This window comes from Trichechus manatus, unplaced genomic scaffold, assembly GCF_000243295.1.
Source record: "Trichechus manatus latirostris isolate Lorelei unplaced genomic scaffold, TriManLat1.0 scaffold00120, whole genome shotgun sequence".
NCBI classification, from domain to species: domain Eukaryota; kingdom Metazoa; phylum Chordata; class Mammalia; order Sirenia; family Trichechidae; genus Trichechus; species Trichechus manatus.
This window is the reverse complement of record NW_004444056.1, coordinates 8,494,849-8,514,573: the sequence shown is the minus strand read 5'-3', so window position 1 is coordinate 8,514,573 and position 19,725 is coordinate 8,494,849. Positions and strand designations below refer to the sequence as shown.

The 19,725-nt window shown below is 41.9% G+C and overlaps 2 pseudogenes; one reads left to right on the top strand and one right to left on the bottom strand.

Moving 5' to 3' along the window:
- The window catches only part of LOC111822020 (ubiquitin carboxyl-terminal hydrolase 17-like protein 6), an 83,812-nt pseudogene extending 72,031 nt beyond the window's left edge, over nucleotides 1-11,781 (bottom strand).
- A 1,147-nt stretch (nucleotides 11,782-12,928) lies between these two features.
- The window catches only part of LOC101352303 (ubiquitin carboxyl-terminal hydrolase 17-like protein 6), a 64,786-nt pseudogene continuing 57,989 nt past the window's right edge, over nucleotides 12,929-19,725 (top strand).

Sequence of the window (19,725 nt, the reverse complement as noted above, 5' to 3'; positions counted from 1 at the left end):
CTGTTAGAGTTTGTTTTATGTATTTTGGAGCCCTATCATTGGGTGCATAGATGTTTATTATGGTTATGTCTTCATGATGGATCATCCCCTTAATCATTATATAGTGTCCTTCTTTGTCTTTTATAGTGGATTTTGTTTTCAAGTCTGTTTTATCTGAGATTAGTATTGCCACTCCTGCTCTTTTTTGGTAGTTGTTGGCTTGATATATTTTTTTGCAACCTTTGATTTTTAATAAATTTACATCTTTGTTTCTAAGGTGTGTCTCTTGTAGACAGCATATTGGTGGATCCTGTTTTTTATCCATTCTGTCACTCTCTGTCTCTTTATGGGTGCATTGAGTCCATTTACATTCAGTGTAATTATTGATAGATGTGAGTTTATTGCTGTCATTTTGTAGTGCTTTTTTATTTGTGGTGCTTACTTTTTCTTTGTTCCTCTTACTCTCCTGTGCTGAAATCCTTTTGTTTGTGGATATTTTTCATTTCTTTTGTTTCTGTAGGTTTTGTTTTTACTGAGACTTTATGTTATTCCTGTTTATTTTTATGTTTGTTAACTTTCTTTGTGGTTACCGTGAAATTTACCCTTATCTTTCTAAGTTTGAAACATTTTATTATTACTTGATATCACCTTGCCTTCCTCTCCATTAGAAGGTTCTATATCTACACCGCTTATTCCCTCTTTTATTGTGCTGGTGTCGTTGTCATTTACAGATTAACTGCTCTGATTCCCTGTTGTATTTCTTCTGGTTTTGGATAGTACTTGAGAGTTCATGTCCTAGTTTGATATCTGGATGGTACAATCCTGGAACCTAGATTCAGCCTGTGGGCTCAAGTTGTTTGTTCTCAGATCGAAAGACTTCCTTTAATAATTCTTGTAAGTTTGGTTTAGTTTTTACATAGTCCCTTAATTTCTGATTATCTGGAAATATACTAATTTCACCATCATATTTCAGTGAGAGTTTTGCAAGATATATTATTCTTGGCTGGTAATTTTTTCTTTCAAGGTTTTATATATGTCATCCCATTGCCTTCTTGCCTGCATGGTTTCTGCCAAATAATCTGAGCTTAGTCTTATTGTTTCTCCTGTGTATGTGACTTCTTGTTTTTCATGAGCTTCTCTCAGGATTCTCTGTCTTTGGTTTTGGCGAGTGTGATTATGATATGCTTTGGTGAATTTCTTTTGGCGTCTGTCTTATATGGGGTTCATTGAGCTTCTTGGATGGCCAGTTTTTAATGTTTCATGATATTGGGGAAGTTTACTGTCATCAGTTCTTCAACAATCCTCTCTGTGTTTTCTCCCCCTGTTCTAGAACTCTGATCACTAGCAAATGTTTGCTTTTGATTGTATCTCGCATAATTTCCAGCGTCTCTTCTTAATTCTTCGTTCTTTTCTCTGATTTTTACTCAGAGTTGTAGCCAAGTGTTTGTCTTCAATTCTGCTGATCCTGTCTTCCACCTTTCAAATCTGCTTCTCAGCCCTTCTATGATACTGTCCATTTCTGAAATCTTGTTTATCTTTCAGATTTCTAATTGTTGTTTTTGTATAATTTCTAGCTGTGATTTTATTTTGTTCCTGCATTATTGTCCTGAATTCTTCTATTTTTTGTCTGTATTTTCCATGAATTTGTCTGCCTTTTCCATGAATTTGTCTTTTTTCCTCTTTTTTGTCTGCTGTTTCCTTCAACTCTTGGATAATTCTGGGTATTAGAGATTTGAATTCTCTATCAGGTAGTTCTAGTGGCTTTTCTTCTACTAGAAAGTCATCTGGTGTTTTATTTTGGACACTTATCGGAACCATCTTCTTCTGGTTTTGTAAATCTTTTGATATTGTCTGCTGTCTTCAGGGCATTCAGTAGTTAATTTTCTCATTTATTGATTGTAGATTTGTTTGTTTCATCCTTTTTTTGTTTTATCTGGCTATGCCTGAGCCGGCAGGTGGTGTGTTCTTTGTTGTTTGCTTGTCTGTGGGCACAATACTTTTTGCTTCCTTCTCCAATTGGCAGGGTCGGTTGCTCAGATATAGTACAGCAGGGCAGGTCTAACTGAAGAGGAGTTTCTGGGATGCGTGGTTTTTGGCACTTACTACAGCCACCAGGGCAGGTCAATAATCATTACAGGGCAGGTTCCATTAGTCCATGCCTGTGCTGCTTAGTGGTGTGATGTTCAGTGCATGGTGCAGGTAGGCAGCATGGAGGAGAGAGATTGTGATGTGTGGAGCTAAGATGGGTATGGGAGAGAGGAGAGAGGAACTAGAGCCAAAAACATACAAACAAACAAAAAAGAGTGCTGGGACCTTGCTGTTGCACTGGAGAAACGAGAGACTGTGAAATGGAGAAAAACAAAAAGAGGAAGAAGGAAAAAAAAGAAAGAAAGAATAAAGAAAAATTAGAAAAAAAGAAAAGAAAAGCTCCCAGGGATCCCAGCGGTACGGCTACAAGGTCTGGGGAAGTTGTTCCCAGGTGTTGAAGTACAGCCTGTCTAGAAGGCATAGAGGTGTCACTCAGTGCAAGGTATTCAAGGGACAGAAAGAGAAGGAAGGTATACAGAGATGAGAAACTGAGTAATGATGAAAGACTAAAAGAGGGAAAAGAAAACAGAACAAATTAAAAAAAGAACAAGAAACCCCCCAAAAAAACCACCAAAAAAGAAACGCCTTCAGGGATCCCTGTGCACATCTACCCAAGCTGAGGGTGTAGGTCCCAAGCCATGCAGAACTGCCCTGCCAGAACGGGCTTCCAACTCAAGAAAAGAAAAAGGCACCAAACAAACAATTCAGAACAAACAAACAAAAGCCCCGGGATCCCACCAGCATGGCAGTGTGGACCAAGAAGCAGTTTCACACTGGAGCAGAGCTCCACAGCCCCTCAGGAAGAAGCAAAGACGGCACACAGAGCCAGGTATTTGAGCAAAAGGTGGGGGAGGCAGTGAGAGGTAAGGAAGGATAAAAAGTAGCAGAAAAAAGCAACACTAGCAGCCAACAAAAGGCCCTCAGGCAGTTGGCCAGTGTGGGCAGGTGGAATACAAGTGACTGGTGCTTCCCGGCCAAAAGACTTTGGCCTCAGGAAGCAGAGGAGGCCTAGTAGGATGAAGAAGGGTGGGGGTGGGAAAGCTTACATCGCTGTTCTACTGGTTGTTCTGTCTCCTGCTGGAAACTCCGTGAAGCTGCTTTCTCATATCCCCTGTTCGCTGGTCTCCGATAGGAGTCCAAAATGGCAGATCCATGCTCTGTTAGCTGATAAGGGACCTCTGCATGTACGTCTTCTCACTTTTTGTTCTCCGTCAGGTTCTTATTCCATTTGGTGCTTGGCTGAGTTCTTTATGTCTTCATTTGATGTTTAGGGTTTGAGGATTGCTTTTTTCTCTGTTTGGCTTAGTTTTTTGGATCTTTGCTGTGGAGGAACGGTGTTGTGTTTCTGCCTAGAGCGCCGTGTTTCCAGAAGTCCAGATTTTGAATTTTTAAAAGCAGAAAAATTATTATTTACGAATCATTATTTACCTCTGATTTACAAAAGCAGCCACTGTCTTGGCTCTTTTCTCTCAAATAGTCTGACGATTGTCCTGTAGCTATACTATCTTAAATGGTTTTAAGCAGCATACAATAGTTGGCATTAAAATATCAATATCGTGATGATTTAGGAATTTGCATGATGTCCCCACAGGTCTCTAACCACAACAAGCTACTCCCTTGTTCCCACTCAAGCACTCTGTCAGATGGTGGTTCCCTGGACTCAAGATTAATCAATGAATTGATCAAACAGTGAAATAGAGGAACACAATAAAAACGTAAAAATAAATATAAATAGCTAATAAAATATAGATCAATCAAATAATCAGTCAAGCAAATCAATCAAATGATCAAAGCAATTAATCAACCAATCTCCTTGAAAATGTTCCCAAGTCTGCCTGGGAGCTCCGGAACAGCCTGTATATGTGCGTGTGTCTTAGGAAAATTTTCTAAGACGGACCAGGAGTCTGAATGTGCCTGCCATGGAGTCCCAGGGATGCTGTCCTGTGGCCTGTTGGAGCCTATGGAAAATTTTCCCAAGTCCACAGGAAGAACAGGCCTCCACTCATCATGTCAGAGTCCCCTGGGGAATCGAGGAATTGCCAGGCCTCCTCAAGTCTCTGTCAGACGATTAAGTCTTGTCTTTTAACAAGAATTTGAATCCTGATCTACATTTTTCTCCTGCTCTATCTGGGAGTCTCTGTTGTGTTCCCTGTCATAGAGGTCATTGGTTGCAGCTGGGCACCAAACATGGACCAGCGCCGAGTAGAGTCTGTAAACAGCTGGTCCTCCGTCCTGTCGAGACATGTATCTGCTCACATCGAGAGTCTCATGATAGTGCATGTGCTTAGCAGTTTTGAAGCCGGTCAAGTCTGAGAAGCATTTCATTACAAGGATAAGGACCTCAGGGCAAGTGTGCAAAGTCAGCATCTTGGAAGCGGGCACCTTCTTCTGACAAATCCTACAATGATATGAATTTTCACCATCCAGCTCTTCAGCCGTGACCAACTCTTCCAAAGCTCGGTTCACACTCTGAGCTTCCTGGATGTCCAGAGAAATGTTCAGGTAAGTGTTGAAAGTGTCTGACACTCCTGGCAGTGGCGACCCTGGATCTGAGATCTCCGGTAGCAACCAAAGATTTGAAAGATCAGGGTGGTACCTTAGGAGAGGCTACAGAAGTGCCTGTTGGCTATGCAGGTAGGCTTTGTCTATGGCATCCAGAGTGGACATGAGAAATTCATGGAAGTCTTCCTGTTCGTGTCGAAGGAAACCTCGAGCCGGCCCGTGTGAGGGCTCCATGACATCGCCGGGATGACGGAAGGCTCGGGTGATGTAATCCTGCATTATACACAGCACACAGTAGCCCTCCTGCCCAGAGGTGGCAGAGTGCTTCTGGAACAGCATGTAGTCAACGAGGGGCCATGTGTACGTCAGACATTGCAGGGCTGCACTCAAATAGCCCTGCCCCAACCCAGGAAAATCTGCTCCAAGTTGAGGCAAGTTTCTAAGCAGGAGGAAGCACTCCATTGCTGCAGACATACTGATTCTGGGATATCTCCCAGGATTTGTCGGCCAGAGAGGTGAAGAGTAGTACACAACACTGAGGAAGTCAGCACAACGTTTCCAGGGAAAGTCATAGAAGCTTCACAGACACTTCAGAACGCCTATAGGAACCAAGTTACTGGGCTGAGGGCTCTGGGGACTATGGTCTCGGGGGACATATAGCTCAATGGGCATTAACATAGTTTATAAGGAAAATGTTCTACATTCTACTTTGGTGAGTAGCCCTTGGGATCTTAAAAGCTTGTGAAAGGTCATCTAAGATATGTCTACTGGTCCTACCCTCTCTGGAGCAAGGGAGAATGAAGGAAACCAAAGACACAGGGAGACAGGGGGATCTCATACCACTAAGAAACGAGAACCAGGAGGACAATGTGTCCTTTGAACAGTGTGTCCTTTGACAGTGTGTCCCTGCACTCAGAAGTTGCAAGACCATGGGCAAGATTGATGGCAAAGACCTTCCTCCAGAACCAACAGAGAGAGAAAGTCTTCTCTTAGAGCTGTCACACTAAATTTGAACTTTTAGCCTCCTAAACTGTGAGAGAATAAATTTCTCTTTGTTAAAGTCATCCACTTGTGGTACTTTTGTTGTAACAGCACTAGATAACTAAGAAAGAAACCAATGGTGCATGCACACCACCAATATAATTCATCAAAATACGAGAAGTTGTGTCTCAGTGATGGATTTTCTGGCTGGATTTTCATTATCATTTTCTGTTCATGTTTCAGTATTTTAGAACATTGGACATATGTAATTCTACTCTGTAGTAAGAAATTTGATCTCACCTAAGAGAAGTCTGTGGCTGCTGGGTGATACAAAGAGTTAAGTGCTTGACTACTAGCCAAAAGTTTGGCGGTTGAAACCCAGTTAGAGGTGCCTCAGAATACAACCCTAGTTATCTGCTTACAAAAGGTCACAGCCTTGAAAACCCTATGGAGCAGTTCTACTCTGCACACATGGGGTCACCATGAGTCAGAATGGACTCAATGGCAACTAACAACAATAACAAAGCGAGTTCTGGCCTTTGTCCTGGCTCCTGGGAAGTAACCGCTAAACCACTGGAATTTCCAGAGTGATAGGACTGCCTTTAAGATTCGTGGTGGGCCCCTTGGTCCTCACCTGATAGTTTCTACTAAAGAGATGACATAGAGTGGAAGCTGGTCATGCCAGAAAGACTCACCATGTGATTAGAGAGCTGGGGTTTGTGTTAATATTGGATAAATATGAAGAGGTAAATGATAGCCCACTGCAGGAGGAAACACACAGCCACCCAGTGGGGTCAGCTAGTGAGACCACTTGTGTAGAAATTGGGGGGGTTTCTTTGGTTACAAAGCTGCAGTTTAACATTCAACACCCAAAACGAAGAAATGACTGTTTATTACTCACAGGTCCCAGAGGGTAACACATTCTAGGGCTGCACTCTGAGCTCCCAGGAGCACCAAAGAAGGGGAGAAACACAGAGAGTGCAGACAGACTGGGGCTCAGCCTTTAATAGGATCCAGGAGGGGAGAACACTCTATTTGGTGGGCTTAAGGACTGCTGGTTAATTTAAAACAAGTGGCAGAAAACTGGGGTCTGGGGGCACAAATTCGGCAGAGAAGGCATGGGGTCCTTATCTGGATTCCCAGATGTGATATGTAGCAGGGGAAAGGGAGAGCTGGAGAAGGGAGGAGCTGCCTCTGGATGCTTTTCTGAGATTTTACATGTGGGAGTGAGGGTTAGTTGATTAGAAAGACGAGTAGGCCTGCTCTTTTGAAACACATAATGTTCAAGCACAGGCTGGACGAAAGGGGATGCTGAAGCATTTACAAAACGGAGTTTGGTTTCTTATGACAGGGCTATAGGCCCCATGATACCAGCCTGACTTGGGAGATGGAGAAGCAAGTGGAGGGCTGGGGTTCAGCTACTTAGGCAAAAATTCAATCAATCACGCCCATGTGATGAAACCTCAAAAACCACTGTGGATGCTGAAGCTTAGGGAAGCATACTGGGTTGGCAATAATCCATGGGTATTATCACCGGCAATGCCATCAATAACGTTCAATATATATACCTTGAAACCTGTGAGAGCCAGAACTCATGGGACTGCCTTTTCTTCTGGGTCTTCTAAGTTTTATGGTTTTGATAGGGTGATTAGGATTCTCTATTAAGAAGTTTTTTTTTTTTTTTAATGTACTTGAGTTCTTGGGTGGTGCATATAGTTAACTCGGTCAGCTTCTAATCAAAAGATTGGAAGTTTAAGTCTACTCACAGGATCCATGGAAGAAAGACTCGGTGATCTACTTCTGAAAAAAATCAGTCATTGAAAACCCTAAGGAGCATCGTTCTACTCTGACACACATGGCATCACCATAAGTTGGAGTCAATTTAATGGCAACTATTATATTTTGTTTTGCTTTATTCCTAGGGAAAACGATCCCTGGGTGGCACAGTTTGTGCTGGGAGGCTAACCTAAAGATTGTTAGTTCGCACCTTCCATGAAAGAACTGGTCTGCCGATCTGCTTCCCTTAAGATTACAACTAAGAAAACCGTATGGAGCAGTTCTACTCTGTAATACATGGGGTCACCATGAGATGGAATCAACTCATTGGCAACTAACAACAAGGAAATTAAACATGAAGATAGGATATTCATGTCTATGTATGCACATAAAAAAGGGTGTTGGAAACGTGACTAAATAGAAACACAAAAATTCAAAGAAAAATTGATTAATCACTAAGCTTGAAGGGAAAAATTAAAAACAATTCCCACTGAAATCACATCTATAATGTAATAAAATGTAAGCGTACTGAGGATTTAGTATACCTAAATTAGTGAATAAGGAGCCCTGGTGGCACAGGGTTAAACCCTCAGCTGCTAAAGGAAAGGTTGGTGGTTCGAACACAACACTTGGAGATCTGCTCCCATGAAGATTACAGCCTAGAAAATCCTATGGGGAAGTTCCACTCCCTCACATGGTGTTGCTATGAGTCGGAATCTACTGGAGAGCACCTAAAAACAGCCACAAATTAGTGAATACAAACTGAACCTTTATCAAAGACACTTGGATACACTGATGGAACCTTCATCAAATGTGACCATGCACTGAGTCATAAAGAAAATGTCAGCTATTTTTAATAAGGCAATATCTTACTGTATTTAATAATTTTCCTTTACTGGATATTAGTGATAATTACTGGATATTAGAAATAATGCTGTAAAACAATCTCCTCCCCCCCAAATTAAAGCTGATATTAGGTAGGCAATAGTTCTTGTGCAGTAAAATCAAAGTCACAGTAAACAAAAATCAGACAGTGGACACGAAACTAAACAAATCAAAACACAAAAGATAGTTTATATACTTAGAATGTGATTCCAGGAAAAGTTTTCTATAACCCGTATGACAATTGGTAAAAGACTGATTTAAAGTCATTGTCACCATGAAGAATCCGATGATTTGACAGGTTATTTCATTAAGCAAGGACTAGAGTTGTCTGTATTGATGGAGGCATCTGATAATTTTAGTCACCTACCATTACTTTAAAAGAACAAAAATTTATGTTTGTATAGATATAAATTCCTCTTCTTTTATATTTATTTTGTTTCTCAGTTCAGTATTATTGAATTATAAATTGAAAGCAGCAGCAAAACTGGAAAGAATCATGGGAATATTGTGATAGTCTGAGGACAAGTCTCAACCTTGGTCCCGTGCTTTGTTGCTTCCGAAGTCCCCTGATTTGTTTCACTTCTATGACCACCGTATGGGGTACTGTGTTAAAAATATAGGCTGGCTCTACAGAAGAGGAACAAGGGAGAGCATTACTAATGTCTGATGGATCTTGGCTGAAAGCAGAGAATACCAGAAAGTTGTTTACCTGTGTTTTATTGATTACGTGAAGTCATTTGACTGTGTGGATCATAGCAAACTGTGGATCATATTACAAAGACTGGAAATTCCAGAGCACTTTATTGTGCTCATGTAGAACTGTACATGGACAAAAGGCAACCATTTGAACAGAACAATGGGATATTGCATTGTTTAAGAAAGGAAAAACTGTGTGTCAAGGATGTATCCTTTCACCGTCCGTATTCAATCTGTATGCAGAAAAACTAATCTGTGAAATTGTATAAAGAGTGAGGCATCAGGTTTTCAGGAAGACTTATTAGTACCCTAACATATGAAGATGGAACAATTTTACTTACCAAAAATGAAGATGACTTGAAGCAGTTACTGATGAAGGCCAAAGACCATAACTTTCATTATGGATTATGCCTGAATCTGATGAAATTGATAAATCTTCACAACTGGATCAATAAACAACATCATGATGAATGGAGAAAAATTTGAAGTTCTCAATGATTTCATTCTATTTGGATCAGCAATCAATATCCATGGAAACAGCAGTCAAGAAATCATTCCTGATAAAAACTCTCAGTAAAATATAGAAGGGATATTCCTCAACATAATAAAGGGCAAAAAAGAAGGAAATCAAACGATGTATTGCATTGGGCAAATCTTCTGCAAAAGACCCCTTTAAACCTTCAAAAAACAAAAAATGTCATCTTGATGACTAAGATGCTGTTATGAATTGAATTATGTCCCCACAAGATATGTATTGTAAGCCTAACTTCTATGCCTGTGGTTACAATCTCATTTGGGAACGGATTGTCTTTGTTACGTTAACAAGACAGAATTAGTGTAGAGTGTATCTTGAGTCAATGTCTTTTGAGATATAAGAAAAAGATTAGACAAGTGAGCTGAGAGAGATGGGCTAACATAGATGCAAGACACATGGAGGTCTCCAAGGAACCAGAAAGCAGAAGCTGAAGAGACAAGGACATTCCTCTAGAGGTGACATAGAAAGACTACCTCTCAAGCTGGCACTCTAAATTCAGAATTCTAACCTCCTAAACTGTGGGAAAATAAATTTCTGTTTGTTAAAGCCACCCATTTGTGGTATTTCTATTATAGCAGCACTAGATAACTAAGACATGTGACCTGACCCAATCCATGGTCTTTTCAATCATCTCATATTGGAAAATGAAAAAGGGAGGCAGAAGGAAAATCGATGCATTTGACTTGTGCGTTGGCAGAGAATATTGAATATGCTGTGGACTGACAGAAGAATGAGCAGATCAGTGTTAGAACAAGTACAACCAGAATGCTCCTTAGAAGCAAGGATGCAAGACTTTGGCTCACATACTTTGGACAAGTCATCACGAAGGACCACTCTCTACAAAAATATATCACGATTGGTAAAGGAGAGGGTCAGTAAAAATGAAGGAATCCCTCAATGGGATAGAATGTCACAATTGACCAAGAATGGACTCTAACATACCAACGATCATGAAGATGGCACAGGACTGGACAATGTTTCCATCTGTTATACACAAATTCACCATGAGTCATCGCCACCTCCACAGCAACTAACAACAGTGGGATTGCTGATTTATACGATTATTTTTCTTCGTTATTGGGCTATTACTTGCATGTCTGTCAACTATATGCTAGTGGGGACATTTCTGCTCATGTGGAATAGTATTTTTGTCAGATGCTGTCCAGGCAGTAGAATCCTATAACAAGAGCATGCATCTTTTGAAATTTTGATGAATATTCCCAAGTTATCCTTCAAAAGGACATTGGTCCTTTATAATCACTACAACAGGGTATGAAAGGACGTCTTCTTTACATTGGTCTTAACATGAGACAATATTTGGCTATTTTTTAATTTTCCAAATTGATGGGCATACTAAAAAAAAGTCTCATCTCTATTGTATTTGACTTACCCCTCACATGTTTGAGATGGCGTACCTCTTTATAGATAAAATGACCACTTATATTTAACTTATTGTGAAATATTTTCATATACCGTTTGTCTTATTGGGTTGTTTTTACTCCTCTTTTTTACTCCTGATTGAGAGGAACTCCTTATACATTTTATATGAGCAGTGTCTTCTCCCATAGCGTCCTAGTACATTGTCCACACAATCAAGAAATAATCTGTCCTGGATCCTTTTCTCCAGCTCAGCCACCTGTGAAGTCACCTGACATGAGGTCCTTCTGCCTGACACAGCAAGTTCTTTTCAGTTCATGGACAAAATAAAGGAGAGGAAGTAGACATCACTGACATCTCCCCGCCAGCATCCAAACACTTTGGCCAAGACCCTAACTTCATTGCCAAGTCAGCAGACAACAGCCCTGATGTTTGCTCCGATGTTTCCCAGCCTGACACCAAGACACTTACCATAAGCAATGTTCTCAAATGCCAGGCACAAGCCAAGAGTCTGATGTGGACTCCACATCCATCCCAGAGCTTGCCACAAATAAATGTGGCCAAGATTCTAATTCAGCATCCAGGTACCAGGGAAGAAATCCCCTTAAATCCCCATCCAGATTTGCAGAATCCTCCAAAGGAAACTGGAACTCAACCCTTTCAGGCACCCTAGTAGATTATTCAGATACATTATGTAGAGGCTCTTCAGCAGCCCCCCATAAGCCCTAGTAAAACTGGACTAGTATCCAAACAGGCAAACCAAGTGACCATGAGGACACTGTGACAGTGCCAAGTATTGTACTTCAATACATAACAAAACTTTCCTTCAAACACTCCAGGCCTATACTATCCCCCAAACTCACCTGTGCAGTCCTGTTCCTGGTTAGCCCCTCATAGTTGTCTTCATAATATTGGACAATGGATAGTAGAGCTCCAGGTTCAGAACATCTCTCTTGTTCCATCTTCCCGATAAGCCTACACCTCCTGGTCAGGCCCTCACGTCCTCAATGAGCCTGAGGGACACTGTTGCCACGTCCCCATGAGTGCCCTCCTCCTGTGTGGAGAGTGACTAAGAATGGGACTCAGCAAGGCAGGTGTCATGGATTGAATTGTGTCCCCCCAAAATATCTGTCAACTTGGTTGGACCATGATTCCCAGTACTGTGTGATTGTCCTCCATTTTGTGGTTGTAATTTTATGTTAAAGAGGATTAGGGTAGGATTGTAACACTCTTACTAAGGTCTCATCCACAATTCAATGTAAAGGGAGTTTCCCTGAGCTGTGGCCTGCACCATCTTTTATCTTACAAGAGATAAAAGGAAAGGGAAGCTAGCAGAGAGTTGGGGAACCTCATACCACAAAGAAAGCAATGCCGGGAGCAGAGCATGTCATTTGTACCTGGGGTTTCTGTGTGGAGAAGCACCTAGTCCAGGGGAAGACGATGAGAAGGCCGACAGAGAGAGAAAGAATTTCCCTGGAGCTGACACCCTGAATGTGGACTATTAGCCTACTTTACTGTGAGGAAATTAATTCCTCTTTGTTAAAGCCATCCACTTGTGGTATTTCTGTTATAGCAGCACTAGATGACTAAAACAGTAGGGAAGACTCCGCCTCCAGATTCACAAGACTTCGAGGTGACTGGTCGACTGGGAAGGGAAACTATGCAGGGAACAGGCTGTGTTTGGCAAATCAGAGCTTCCCCAGCTGTGGTCCATGGGTAAATGGTGGAACCACAGATTATGTATTGGAGGAATCATGTAGACACTCTGAATATTTGAATTATAGAAATTACACTTGTGTTTAAAATGGAGCTTATTAAACTGTCATATAAAGTGTTTTATAACTTAGTTAATTTTATAAGAAAACTGAGTCCACATATGTTAAAGTATTGAAGTAGAATGTCAATAGGAAGCTATGAAATCAATTTTTCCTTGGTGTGGAAATGGCTGAATTTTGCATGACTGCAAAGGGTCATCTATGAATGTAAAAAAGATCCCTGTTACTTTTGAAGACATCTACTTCCAAATCTTTGTAAATTTTAAGCACTGCTCCCTCCCAATGCCAGAAGATTTTTTAACAGTTGTTATGAGTCGGAATTGACTTGACCGCAATGGCAGTGGATAAAGGAAGGATGATGGGAAATATCCCACTGGTATGTCCATTTGGTTATGAAAAAATCATTATAAAATTATGTTTGTTCAATGTCTTTCAATTATGAAAATTCTCTTAAATACTACGAACTGTGCAAGCATTTTGACTTCTCCTAATGACCATTCAAGGAGCCCTGGTGGCTTAAAGTTTAAAGCACTGAGCTGTTAACTGAAAAGTCAGTGGTTCCAACCCACCAGCCACTCAGGGGGAGGAAAGAGCCAGCAATCTTTCCATAAAGATTTCACCCTAGGAAACTATGGAAGCAGTTCTACTCTGTCCTATATGGTTGATAAGAGTCGGAATCGACTCGACAGCATGCGTCAACAACAGTAATCACTATCCAGTCAATTTACTTATTTTTATCCAGCAAGTTTTATTTACTTCAGACCAAAGAGGACTTTGGTAGTGACAGGGTGGTCCATGGACCTGTACTCTGTTAGAAATACATATTGCCAGGCACAAACCAGTCTTAGTGGATTTCTGAGTGAATTGCATGCAATTTATTGATTGATAAGCTCAACAAATGTGCTAGTTCTCAATGGGCTACAAACTTAAAAATAATGATATGTTGATCCCAAGCCCAGATCAACAATTGACTGGGTCTCATCCTCCATTTTGGAAAGCCGAGTTCCATTCCACACTTACTGAGCCTCATGGGAGGAAAAAGAGGGCACCAGGCCCAGACAACACTGGTCTCCCTGCAAACACCTGAACGTGTTTCCTTGGAATTCTCAGGAAAAAAAATCCTTTGTAAGTTGGGCAAGAGCTCCAGGAAGGCCCCTGGCTGGGATCCCTCTGAGAGTGGCCACCAGGCTAGGTCTTCCCTCACTACAGGTTGGGTGTTTTCAGACTCACAGAACACTTCCCTCAAAGTCAGCCAACAGCAGCTCCTGGGAATGCATTAGAATGCACATTCTCAGGACCCACCCCAGAACCTTGCATCAGAAACTCAGGTTCGGGGCAGCTTGTGTGCCATAACAGGCCCTCCAGGGGATTCTCTTTCTCACTCAGGTCTGAGAACCACCAACTTGTGCAAACCCTTCTGCTTTCAGACGGGGAAACTGAGGCCCAGGGGGAAGAGACTCAACTGAATAGGAAATCGTAATTATCCTTCCAAGTCCAGCCCAGGTGCTGCCACCTCCAGGAAGCCTCCCTGGGTCAATGCCTAGACTGCTGATCCAGGGACAGAGTGGGCAGCACTGTCAGCATATCCAGCCAAGGGCAGAACTTGGTAACCATGCTCTGAGTAACATAACGAATGTGGGCTCCCTGAGGACACTCTGGGTGGCTCAGTGACTGCAGTCATGGATTGAACTGTGTCCCCAAAAAGTATCTGTCAACTTGGCTGGGTCATGATTCCCAGTATTGTATAATTGTGTAATTCGATGTGATTTCCTTATTTGTTGTAAATTCAATCACTATGATCTAATAAGATGGATTAGCAGCAGTTATACTGATGAGGTCTACAAGATTGGATACTGTCTTAAGCCAATCTCTTCTGAGATATAAAAGAGAGAAGTGATCAGAGACACATGGGAACCTCATATCACCAAGAAAGCAGTGCCAGGAGAAGAGAGTGCCCTTTGGACCCGAGGTTCCTGCACTGAGATGCTCTCAGACCAAAGGAAGACAGATGCATCACAAGGACCTTCTTTACTGTGAGAGAATAAATTTCTCTGTGTTAAAACCATCCACTTGCGGTATTTCTGTTATAGTGGCACTAGATGACTAAGACATCTGCCTAGGGACATACCTGCCTCTCATGGGGACCCAGGACTGGGCACCACACCTGATGCTCATGTACTGTATGCTGACTCCCCCCAAGAATCAAAGTTCCAGGTTCAAAGGTGGCCCTCAGACAGTAACCTTGTCAATTGGGCCTGCAGACCCCTACCTACCTTCTGGGGTCATCAGAGAAGGTGTTCTCCAAGCCTCTGGCCACTCATGCTGTGGACGCAGGAGGGTGCTCTGGTCAGGAGGTGCTAAAGGGGGTGTGGGGACCTCTGCTAGACATGGACCCATATCTCACCATCCCCTTTACATGTGAGAGGTTCGTGCTCAGGGTGAAGCCACCTGTCTGGAGACAGTGAGCCCTGAACCACCCTGACCCAGCCAGCTTCCTCAGAGCCCAGTGACATTGGCCAGCCAGGACTCGTCACTCTGCATGCTGCTCCTCCCCAACAACCCCCACCCTTGTAGGCCCTTGGCCCTCCAGGGAAAGTGCCCCCCCACCTCCCCTGCAGGAGAAGCCAGGAGAGGCTGTGTCCCGCGTGTGGCTTGGGCCCCTCCCTTGACAGAGACTTCTCAGCTGCACAGGAGTAGGTGTATAGTCTCTATTGGTAATGTTTAAAATGACACCAATATAAATGTGCAAAGCGCATATGTAATGCACATGTAACACCTTGTCACTTACAGTCAAGCTAAGTGCAGAGTTTACCCTGAGGCAGTTGGGGAGGGAGAAAACTTTCACTTTCTGTTTTACACATTTGTATACCATTTGATGAGTTGTCCAAACAGGAGGTGTATTCTTTCATTGTTTAATAATGATTTTTTTAAGTGCAAGAGGCTGACTTCTGAAACCAGCATTTCTGATAAAGGAAAGTTAATAAGAGCCAGTTCCCTAGAAGAAAGTGTTGGGCCAGCCAAGGAGGTGTGGGCAGCTGGCCTGGACCTGCTTGAGGTGGGTGGCTGCAGGGATTTAAGTCATCAGTGAACACTGAGGGGTGTGGAGAATGGGGTGGACAGGAGTGCTGGAAAGGGTGCCAAGCACAGGTCTGAACTGGACAGATGGAAACTTGCCACTGGGGACCCTTGCTCAAAGCAGAGGGTTTCAAGGTCAGCAGGAAACTGTGTGCAAATGGAACATGGACAGTGACCAGGCCTGGGCAGGAATCTTGTTTGACTTGAGTGGGTCCATGCAGGGGCAGGGGCTGGATGGGAGATGGGGTCAGTATGGGGCAGGGCTTAATCTATCTCCCACCTCCCCACCCATGCAGGCCCCCCGACTTTCCAGGTCTGCAGGTTCTTGAACTTGATTCTCATTGTTCTCATCTATAGGAATCTCTTTGTATCCTGCAGATCACAGATAATGCCTGCCATTTTTAGTTAATGTCTCAAACAATTTAGAGTCAAAGACTAGCATCGTGTAGGTCACATATACTGGAAGCTTTGACATTTTTCTCATAGAAGGGGAAAAAGGTTAAATAAACGCCTTTGTGAGGGCAGGTGGAAGCTTGTGTGCTGTGTTCGAGTGAGGCTGGTGTGGCTAAGACTTTGGGGCACTGGGACTTGCATGCAGACCTGATGTGGGGTGGAGGTGGTGTTCCAGGCAGTCCTTAGAAAAACTGCATTACTATGGAACTAGTCTTACTTTCAGGAGAAACTACAGTCCTAGGTAAGCATAGTGGTTGCAGGATGGCATTTTCATGAGGGTCACTCAGCCTGATGAGGAAGGGACCCCTCTAATGTAGACAGCAGTCTAAGCCCACGTCTTCCGTGGGCAATAACTGCCCCTCCCTCCCCAGGCTGCTCCACTGGATGCAGTGCAAGTGAACAACTAGCAGCCGAAGTGTCAGAACATTAGCGGGTCACTATGAGTAGGAATTGACTCACGGCAACAGGTATATAGGCTGAGAGCCAAAATGTGGTGAGGTCTCCAGGAGAGAAATGGGGTAGGGTGTCCAGGGGCAGGGCTGAGGGGCAGGGTCAGGCAGCAGTGTCTTAGAGTTGGGGTGATCCATGTGAGGGAAAGGTGTTATTTATTCATTTTTAAGAATGAGGAAACAGAGGCACAGCAAGTCCAGTAACTTGCCCTTTGTTGCGTAGCTAAAGGGGTCAGCAGGAAATTCACTCCATAAGTCTCCTCCAGGGGTGAAAAGCAGGGGTCTCCAAGCACCAAGGGGACTGAGAAGCCCTGAGGGAAAAGGGGTTTAAGGTTCTTCTCACCCACTAGGTATCTTCCTGTGGGGTCCTTGTCCCCTTCCTTTCCCTCCCTGTGAAGTGCATGATGGCTCCCAAATGAAGCAAAACCAGTGCTAGTGATAACAACAGCACGAGGCAGAGGAGAAGTATTGCTCTCAAAGTGAAACAAAGGGCTATTAAACAACACGAAAGTGGAAAATCATTGACTGCTCTCACTCATGATTTAGGCATGCTTGCACTACATCCAAATCCCATAACGTCCTATTTCACAGAACATATTGTGGACATTAAGTGACACATGACTGTAAAGGCAAAAAATAAATAAACTCAGTACTTTACTGAGTAAGATTTTAGTTAGTAATTCTACTAGTATTGTGATTTTGAAACTATTTGAATGTTACAGGAATGAAAGGGTTTTCTTAATAGAAAAGAGATACAAATATAAAAATAACAGAAAGTGACAAAATTTGCCCACTTACACGATTTACCCCATGAATATTTCTTGCTTCAGCCGAGCAAGTCAGCCTTGAGCAAACATTTCTGAAAACAATTGTATTCTTGCCTAAAGCCCATCTTTCTGCCCCATTTTTGATTGCTGATTTCCTCTTAGTTTCCAGCGCCCCTTGTCACCCAAAACTCATTTAAAAAACCCTTGCTTCACCTTACTCTTTGGAGTTGAACTCAGACTTATGCTGAGGTCTCTCTCCTATCGCAAGAGCCTGAATAAAGTCTAGTTTGCTATTTGACATTGTCCAGCATCATTTCTTTTACATTAAAAAATTATAATCATACATTTCTATTAGGAATATGAGTATGAATTATGATATAATAAAATGTGTATTTTAGATGCTCATTGAAAGGCTGAGACAAAATTGACTCAACGGCAACAGGTTTTGGCTTCTCACTGAGCCCATGTATTGCACAGAACTTCATTTTTAAAAGGAAAGAGTTTTGGGGAGAAACGTTTAATTCCAGATCTAGGACAGGAAAGTACAAAGTGATCCAGGGACTTCTTTTGCACTCAAACACTAATAGGGTTATGTCAACCACCTGTGTGCCTAGTGCAACTAAGAAACTGAAAATTAACTTTAATTTTAATTAATTTATATATAGTAAACTTGATTCAATTATTGAAAAAGTATGTTTGGAATAACCTGGAATCGTGAATCTCTTTATCACGATTTATGAAATGTGCTGCTTCTGTTTTCTGGAAGACTGAGTACAAAAGAAGGAAATGTAAAATGTCCCATAAATAAATTCATATTGATTACTTTAGTTGTTAACTTCACTTATAGTTTTTACATTGACAATAAATGGATATATTAGGTTAAATAAGGTTTTTCATTAAAAATTTCATTTACATTTTAAGTTTCTAATATGGCTACTAAAATATTTTAAATTACATCTTTGATGTGCATTACATTTGTATTAGACAGAACTGTGCTAAACCCAAGGTCTACCTTACAAAAAATACAGAAGACAAACTAATTAAACAAATTCATGATAAAACAAATACAGTGGAACCTGTGAGAGCTGGAACTTCATGGGACTGTCTTGGTTTTCCAAGTCTTGCATATTTTCCACCTTTGATAGGGTGCTTACCACTTTACTCTTGCTCTCTATTAAGAATCCTACCTTGTAAACACCCAGTGAGTTTTCCTTCTCTGACAAGCTTCTAATTTTCAGAGGTTCTGGCTGTCACAGGCTTGACAATATCAGAATGCTAAACATTTTAACATTTTACAAGACAAACAAGAAACTGTACTGTGTAAGATAGACTAAACAGATCTAAAAATAAAAAGGTAATGTGGAAATCTTGTTTGGATCCTAGCTTCAAAAAGCCCAACAACTCTAATAGATACTTTACAGACAACTGGGAAAAATTTTTATTGGCTGTGTGGGACAAGGAAGGTCTCGGGTTTTTTGGTAGGAAACTGGCCTTATTTGTAGGCAGTACATGCTTAGATTAGAGGGTGAATTCAATGTCTACAGTTAACCATTTGTTGTTTCATCATCATAATTTTTATACATGGAAAAATTCCTTACATTTATAAAGCCTCTCTCCACTGTGAGTTCTCATATGTTTACTGAAGTTTGAAGTTTGATAACCGACTAAAGGCTTTCTCACATTGTTTACATTCACAAGACCCCTCTCCACTGTGAGTTCTCATATGTCTAGTGAGGTTTCTGGACAGACTAAAAGATTTCCCACATTCCTTACATTCATAAGGTCTCTCTCCACTGTGAGTTATCATATGTCTAGCGAGGTCTCCCGATAGACTAAAAGCTTTACCACATTCCTTACGTTCATAACGCCTCTCTCCACTGTGAATTCTCATATGCGTAGTGAGGTTTGAGGATTGACTAAAGGCTTCTCCACATTCCTTACATTCAAAAGGCTTCTCTCCATTGTGTGTTCTTATATGTTTAGTGAGATTTGAGACTGACTAAAGGCTTTGCCATATTCCTTACATTCATAAAGCCTCTCTCCACTGTGAATTCTTATATGTGCTGTGAAGTCTGAGGATTAACTAAAGGATTTCCAACATTCTTTACATACACAAGACCTCTCTCCACAGTGAGGTCTCACAAGTCTAATGACGTTTGAGGAATGACAAAAGGCTTTGCCACATTCCTTACACTCAAATTGTTTGTCTCCAGTAAGAGTTCTCACAGGACTCTGTGAGTTCTCACAACTGCAGGCTTCTCCACATTCATTACACTGAGAGGCACTGCATCCAGAGTGAGATCTGACATGATGCTTAAGTAAAGAGTGATTCGTCAAAGATTTTCCACGCTCAAGGCATTCAGAAAGATATGCTTCCACAGGAGATC